This window comes from Ictidomys tridecemlineatus, chromosome 2 (genome assembly GCF_052094955.1).
Source record: "Ictidomys tridecemlineatus isolate mIctTri1 chromosome 2, mIctTri1.hap1, whole genome shotgun sequence".
Classification (NCBI taxonomy): Eukaryota; Metazoa; Chordata; class Mammalia; order Rodentia; family Sciuridae; genus Ictidomys; species Ictidomys tridecemlineatus.
The window spans coordinates 176,593,732-176,602,076 of record NC_135478.1 but is presented as its reverse complement, the minus strand read 5'-3'; the positions used below and the strand labels follow the sequence as shown (position 1 = coordinate 176,602,076).

Here is an 8,345-nt window from a genome sequence, read left to right as displayed (position 1 = left end):
TTTCTTTGTTCTTTTATTGTAAATAGTTTAACCTTAGTTTCTGAAATGATTTTTTAAAATCTCTAATTCTTTTCTGAGGTAATTCTGTTACCTATATTTACAAATATTCCTGTTTTTCAAATACCTCATTTCTGATTTCTTCCTTTGATTTGTGTTGTGTTTTTGATATTGCTTTTTTTCATTTTCTTGCTTTATTTTGGTGGCCTTAAAATATTAGGTTGTGGTTTCCATCTCTTCTGTGAGCATGTCTTCTTATGACTCTCACTGAAGGATTTTTTTTTCTCTTTTTTTCCAACTTCACCTTTCTAGGGCGCCTTCAGTTTTATTGCTTTGTAATTAGAAATGTGGCCTTCATACTTTCTAAAACATGCTCTTGCTATCCTTCCCTGTTTTTCTTCTTCCCCTCTTTCCTTTATCCCTACTGTCCTTTTTTGTTCAGTTTTGATTCAACTCTCAGCACTTATTCCTCAGTACAGAAATGAGAAAGCTTAGAAATGGAATAGACAGCAAAGATGTCTTGTAGCCCATAAAGCCCCCTCAAAAAAATTACTATCTGGTCCATTACAGAAAAGTTTGCCAACCCTTATTCCAGAGGCAACTTCACCCCTTTTTTGTAGAGCCCTGCCTTATTCCACATGTTCTAGGTGGTGCTGTTATAGTTAAAGCTTCGTCCCAGGGTTTCATAAACTGGCTTCCAGACCACTCACGTATAATCAAATCAAGCCTTTATTGAAGCACACCGGTGGCAGCTGACCAGAACATAAAGCTGTTCCCCTGATCAGCCCTGAACAATTGCAAGGGCACTCCTTATAAGCCTGAAAACCGCAAAAGGGATGTTCAGGGGGTCTAGCCAATGCAAGCAAGCCAGGTTACAGAAGTGGGACAGTGCAGTCAAGCAGCGGGAAGCCTAACCAATCACAGTTAGCCCAGTCACCCCAGTTACAGAAACAGAGCCCCGTTACCCTAGTTACAGAAACAATACCCCATTAGGTAGTTCTGTGTTCTTAAAGGTTTCTATAGCAGAAGGAAAAGAACCTCTTGCTCCAGTCATGACTCTTCTACTTGGCATGGTTGTTTTACAGGATGAAGTCATAAAACAAAATGGAGTCACATTTGCTCCTACTATCACATTCCCTACTGGTTTTAGTAGGTTTGATGTCAATCTTGCACATCATTAGGCCTCAGTTTTTGTTTTATCCTTCTGTGTCTAAGGGACTGACTATACTGGGCTCGTAAGACCATAAGTCTGACCCAACCTACATTCTTTTGTGTATATGGTTTAGGAGGGTTTTTAAGAGGAAGGGTCCTACAGTAATACCAATCAGGTGAAGGACTAAGGGCCCAACTATGGTTGAAATGATGGTAGTCAACCAAGGGGACCATGAGAATAGGTTTTGGAACCAGTTGGCTGAAGTTTTTAGTGTTTCATCTTTTTTATTTAACCTGTTTTTCACAAGTGCCAAACTGTTCTTTATTATCCCAGAATGGTTTGCAGAGAAACTAGTTTCTCTTGGGGCCATACAAAGTCCTCCTTGTTTCAGAAAGAGACCATCTAGACCTCATCTGTTTTGTAAGACTATTTCTGTCAGAGAGTCTAGTGAAACCTCTAGTTTGGAGATTGACCTTTCTAGTTTTCCTAAATCTATATTTATTTGATGGCTGAGGGACTTAAAATTTTTAGAGCTTGTGATAAGACCTGCAGTTCCTAAAGCAGTAGATCCAGCTATTTCCAAACCAGTTAGGAGGGGAACTAAAATGGAGGCAGCCTGTCTAAGTTGATAAATCAGTGGGTCCTGGCCTTTTTATAAGTCCAGATGTTCTTTTCCCTTTACTCCATCAAAATAGTAGGTTACGTAGTTCAGAGTTATTAACAGTTTGGAGATTTAGTCAAGGAGTTCAAAGTGGGACCCGGGAAGCACAATTTTTGGTGAACAGGGAGTTTTTTCCACTTATAAATTGGGTTCTGGAAGCAAGTGTCTCTTTCTGGGAGATCACCCAGGGTGATCTTGGGAGCAGTTTCCAGGTACATCTTCCTGAGCTAGACATGTTGGCGAACATCTACATTGACCGTAATTTTTCTTCTAATATTAGGGATCTCCAACTGCCGTAAGGGAAAAGGGCGATTACCATTCTTGCTACTTCCAGCTGAAAGGGGGCGATGTGCAGTGGGCAAGCAGTTTGGAGTCCCTTTTTAGAAACTGAGTGGGTCAAGGTGTCCATGGTAAAAATCTGGCTCAGGAAGAACAGGATGTAAATTCACCTGGGGTTGGGCACTTCTATGAGAGAAACAAAAAGACATGAGTGCTGAAGTAAGATTAATACAAAATAGCAGTTGTAGCATCTGGAACCTGTCCATGAATATCATGAAAATGACATAATTGTTTACCAGGAGGCGGAAGACCTGAGAAAATGTCCCAATAACAAGGCCTAACAAAGCCTAATAAGGCACTTTTTTAGGGAACATAAATCTTTAACATTGTCAGAATTATCAGGAATGTAGACACAACATTTAGTTAAATTAGTTAATGTCATCTGGTTTTTGTAAAAATACCTTTTTGGCATGACCTCTGTGTTCAGTAAAGATCCTTTTGTTACTTAGGGCTAGATAATTATATTAATAAACATTGATTACACCTACCTATGTAGGAAGTTAGGAAGATCTGTAGGCCTTAAATGGAACAGAAACTTCTGGCATTTATTGGTAGTTATCAGGCATTTTTGCCTAAGAATTTTTCTTCTGTTGTCTTCAGTCTTACTTATTTTAGGGAATGCTAACACTAGTGTACATTTAAGTTACATTAAAATAACTATTTTTTTATGTCAGGAATGGCTGTGCTTTGGTTTTAACTGTTTTTGCTAGGTGTTTAAGACCAAGCTGGTCAAACTGACCTTGTTTCTATCTATTGGTAAGAGTCAGCTGAGTTTCCTTGGAGGACATTCTTGAGGAACATGTGAGTAGCATTTTAGCTTTGCTAGTGTCATCTGCATTAGGATGGGTCAAGGTCTTGCTGACCATATGGCTTCCCTTGGAAGCAACAGGCATGTCTCCTTTTTAAAGGACCCTCCTCTTTGCAGCATGTATACTCATTGGCTTTCTGTTCTCCAGTGGTCTAATTAATCTCCCTTATCGGGAGCTTATGTGGCCTGGAGTTGCAAAGCTTTTTCCCTGTCCTGGGTTCAGGCTGACTTAGAGGCAAGAGCCAAATATTGGTTTCTTTGGCCCCTTTATTTTAACCTTAATATTTAAATTTGGCCTTAAACATCCAGCAAGTTAGTTTTACCAGTTTTAAAGTAAGAATGCTGGGCTTTAACTTTAATCTTAATAACTTTACAGTTAATTTTTACATAACACAATATCCTTATTTTATTTATTAATTTACGTAATGCTGAAGATCTGCCTGAAGGCAGAAGATGACACCTTAGCATCTACTGTATGATCCAATCACTGTACACCAACAAGGCAGTTTGCAGACCTAGAGACCCCATTAGATTTTGGCTATAAAAACTCTCTCTTGCCAGGTCCTCCTCTCTTGCTCTCTCCTTTTTCTCTCACTTTCCCTGTCTCTCATTCTCCCTCTCACTTTTTTTCTTCTCTCTCTCTCTCTCTCTCTCTCTCTCTCTCTCTCTCTCTCTCTCTCTCCCTCCCTCCCTCCCTTCCTCCCTCCCTTTCTATCTCTCTCTCACATTTCTCTCTCTCTCTCTCTCTCTCTCTCTCTCTCTCTCTCTCTCTCTCTCTCTCTCTTGTGTTAATCAGACATTGTCACAGTAAAGGTCTCTTGGTTGTTTTGAGTGTAGTGGTCACTTTTTTTTAGTTATAATGAAAATACAAAGTGAAATTAACAATATTAAAAACATATTTAGCTTGTATATTATTTTGAACCTTGGCTGAGTTATACATTATATTTTTTATTTGAGATTACAGTAATTTTTGTAATAAAATTAATCTTTGAATATAACTTTAAATTAACTGAAATCTGGTCTACTTTGAAGTTATTTTGACATGTTGTAAGGTGGGAGGCAGAGCCTTATCTCAGATAAGGCAAGGCTCTTTACAATTCTTAGGTAAAGTGTTTTAGTTTTAAAGCTGATCTTTGTCTCTCTTTTTAGATATCATTTTATAAAGTTTACATATATTGTTTCCTGACTCTGTATGAATGTAAGTAGTACAATATGACATACATCTGAAACATTAATTAAGGAAAGGCTGAGAGCCCTTAACATTTTTTTACATGTGGAAAAGTGGCAAAATGTTTTATAATATTAATCTTTAAATAGATTAGGCTCTCATTACATTTTAAATTTAGGGTAAAAGGTAACATAAGATTTGGTTACAAAACATCAATTGATATAAATAAATCTCCAATAAAATTTATTATCTTTAAAAGTTTAAATTACCATTACAGACAATTTTAGTTTGGAGAATACCACCTTGATAAAATGTTTCTTTAAACCTTTTACCTTAAAGACTTGTATGCCTGAAAGATATGAACACATTTAATCTGTAAAGAAGAGTAATGTACCACACTTTTATTGATGTTTTTATATTAACCAAGGTTAGCTTTTAAAGGAAAATCTAGACTTTGTAATGTAAGACAATACTTTAAAATAACAGTTGTTGTTTAGCTACAGATCTTCAAACCTTATTTCTCTAACATTTCTTGTTTCAGGGGATAAAAGTTAATAAGACAATATGTAATTAATATTTTAGAAGTTTTTGTCATTTTAACATATAAATATATCAGTACATTATTATTTGTCCTTAGGGAACAACCTTGAATAGTTTTAAATATTTGTGTTACATGTATAACCAACTTAGTTACATATAAACCTTTTAATATTTGTCTTTTATTTATAGACCTTTATATTACTTAATTAGACCATTTGTTTTTTACTTAGATGTATTATAAAGACTTTTTACCTGGAAATGTTTTTTATTAAATATATTTTTATATTTAGAACTTTTTAATAATTTTTAATATATTGACCCTTTTTTGGTTTGTATTTTGAAATAACCCTTATAAATTTTTGAATTTAGATAAATTAATCTATTTTAATAAGATGAAATATTTGTTATTTACAGTACTTTAATTAAAATACAGTTGAAACTTTTTGACTTCTTGTATGTAGAATTAAACCGTTGGGACTTTGTAATTTAGAGTAACCTTGTTTTTTATAATAACACGAATTTTAAATTTCTTTTTTAGTTTGCCAACTTATGAAAACACAAACATTGCTTAAGTATTTTAACTTATGGAATTTAAGGAGTTAAGAGTACTTGATATTATATTTAACAGTCAGCATTTTAACTTTGTACCAATTAGATGTCTCTAACAAACATGTCTATGATTAATTTTATATACGTTTAGATGTAATTTAGGTATCTTTTTTAAAAACAAATTATCAGACAAGTGCACTGAATAGTATTAGTAATCTTTTTGTTGTTGTTGTTGTTGAATAAAAATCCTAGAGACAATGGATGTTTAGACACTTTATAGACATTAACATTTTTAACAGCTGTTTAACCATCTAGAAACAAAACTGTGCATTAGTAACTTTAAAGACATTTGTACTTTTATCTATTTTTTTAATTTAAATTGAACCTTTTAGATCATATTAACCAAAAGTATTTGGATCCATTTTTTTAAAAAATTTTAATTTATAAGCTCATATGTCAATTTTTTGTATCAAATATATGTAGACATGGCAATACATATAGACAGACAGTATACTGGTGCACCCACACAAAGCAAACAGACAAAAACCTTATAGCTTATTTTTTTAAAAAAACCTATTAGATTGAGAGTTAACCCTTGTAAATTGGCCTTAGAATAAAGCAGAGTGTAATCAGAAAAACATATTAACCTAAGCGTATTGGATCAAAATTATGAATTTAACAAATATAGAATTTTAAAAGTTTTCTGACCTTTTTTCTGAGGTGGTCCTGTTCATGAAAGCTGAAAAGAGTTGAGGGAACATAGACAAACGAAGGAGGCTTATTTCTCCCTGGAGGAACTTCCCAAAGACACAGTTTCATTGGTCTCCTTGGGAGAGTCCCCCAGGTTGAGGTCCCATTCTAAACTGGTTTTTCTGGTTTCTTGGATAGCGGCCACCAACTTTTAGCCTGACATTGAAAAATCTTTAGACCATTTTTTAATAGTTGGGAGTTATTCATGCTTGTAAATACTGAGAGACAAAAGCCAAATTTCTAGATAAAATTATGCTTTTTGTTATACAATATAGGAATAATAATTTTATAAAACACTTTAGTTTTAATCTGTCCTCTACAAGAAGTGACATGATTTACCCAGTTGGCCACCTGGCCCAGTTCCTAAGTGAAGGCAATCTCTAGAATGTCTTTTTCTTTTTACCTTTAGCTTTTACTTTTGACAATTTTTTTAGTCCTGTTGGCAGCACTTTACATTTTAGTATAAGCTGTAGTGAGCACAGTTAAAACCATTTTAACCATTTTTTCCCATTAGAAACAAACTGAGGTAGAAATTAACACAGAACACAAAGGGAACAAACAAAAACAAACCAACAAAGTCTTGAAAATTGTTAAGAAAACAAGTTAAAGGGGTCCAAGTAGAGATCTCTGTAGCATTTCCTTGTCTCTGATGTCAGTGGATCGAAGGAGTCCTGATGAAAGAAGAGTGGTTATGAGAACAAGAAAAGGGCCCACCCAGCACAACACTCGGATAGAACAGGACAAACAGCCGGCGAACAGACACGGGACAAATGACAAACAACAAGAGGACGCTGGAGAAATGACAAACAGCAAAACAGACACAGGACAAGCAATAATCACTGAGATCACACAGGGAGACCTCTAATGGGGCAGAGACCACGTCTCATCCTGCCCCCAGACAGATGAGGCCCCGCAGGGAGGCCTCCAGTGGGCCCCAGATACAGACAGATGAGGTCTCACAGGGAGACATCCAGGGAGACAGTGACAATGTCTCCTCCTGTCCCGGGGAAGGTGTAAGCGACTGCCTCCAATCTGACCTTTTCCCCCAGAGAAGAGTCAACTCACCAGAACTGACAGCCCCGTGGGGAAGCTTTTCAGAGCGTCCTAGGACAGACTGAAGTCGTCCTCGGAGTGAGGCTGAGGAATGTCTCTCAGGAGCTCCCCTCTACTCCGGGGCTGAGGTCCAAAGGCCCGTCATTGGGGGCAAATTTGGCGTGAGGGTAGGGAAGAAATGGATCCTGGACGAGCCCCCAAATGTTATCAGCCCCCAAATGTTATCAAATGTCATCCCAGGGTTTCATAAACTGACTTCCAGACCACTCACGTATAATCAAATCAAGCCTTTATTGAAGCACACTGGTGGCGGCTGACCAGAACATAAGGCTGTTCCCCTGATCAGCCCCAAACAATTGCAAGGGCACTCCTTAGAAGGCTGAAAACCGCAAAAGGGATGGTCAGGGGGTCTAGCCAATTCAAGCAAGCCAGGTTACAGAAGCAGGACAGTGCAGTCTAGCGGAGGGAAGCCTAACCAATCACAGTTAGCCCAGTCACCCCAGTTACAGAAACAATATCCTATTAGGTAGTTCCGTGTTCTTAAAGGTTTCTATAGCAGAAGGAAAAGAACCTCTTGCTCCAGTCATGACTCTTCTACTTGGCATGGTTGTTTTACAGGATGAAGTCATAAAACAAAATGGAGTCACATTTGCTCCTACTATCACAGTGCCATCAATCTCTGCCCCAACACCAGCCACAAGATAAGATCCAAACCAGAGGTAACCAGTGGAGCCTTCCGCAGCTGATAATACTGATAGCAGGATCGAGATCCTTCTATGGGGGCTGCTTAGCTGGGTGGGGAGGGGCGGGGGTATCCCAAGCTCTTGGTGACCTTCTGTCTTGGCCACATGAATGAAGTTTATTTACAATGAGAAAAAAAGGGGGGGCTCAGGTTACAAAAAACATTGGGATGATTAATGAAATCCCTGCGTCTAGCTGAAGCAGCCACAGCTTGAACTTTATACTTCATGAGCCAATAAATTCATTTTTTTTTTTTGCCTGAGAAGGTTTGAGGTGAATTGTGATGTTACAACCCCCAAAACCCAGACTAACACAGTTGTAAATATGAAAACACATGTACACAGCCATTAAAAAGATTTTTTTTTCAAATTATTTCTTACTAAATTTATTTTTTTTAACTCTAACAGGATTTAAGACTAAGAAAAAAAGGAAAAAATAAATAAGGGTTGTAACAGAAAGAACTTTGCCTGTGAGCAAAACTTTGTAAAACAGTGTAAATTTTACAAAAGCATGCACCAAATAAGTTTATCATTTAGTTTATAGATAAAATAAAGAGACTTTATTGAGTTAGGAAGAGCCAATAGCA

The 8,345-nt window shown here is 36.8% G+C and overlaps 1 long non-coding RNA gene across 1 annotated transcript; it reads right to left on the bottom strand.

Moving 5' to 3' along the window:
* Nucleotides 1–708: 708 nt before the first annotated feature.
* Nucleotides 709–7,799, bottom strand: LOC144375410 (uncharacterized). Its single transcript, XR_013435232.1, has 2 exons — nucleotides 5,924–7,799; nucleotides 709–2,276 (listed from the first exon to the last, which is right to left on the bottom strand). It is a non-coding gene; the product is annotated as an uncharacterized LOC144375410 (long non-coding RNA).
* Nucleotides 7,800–8,345: the final 546 nt, after the last annotated feature.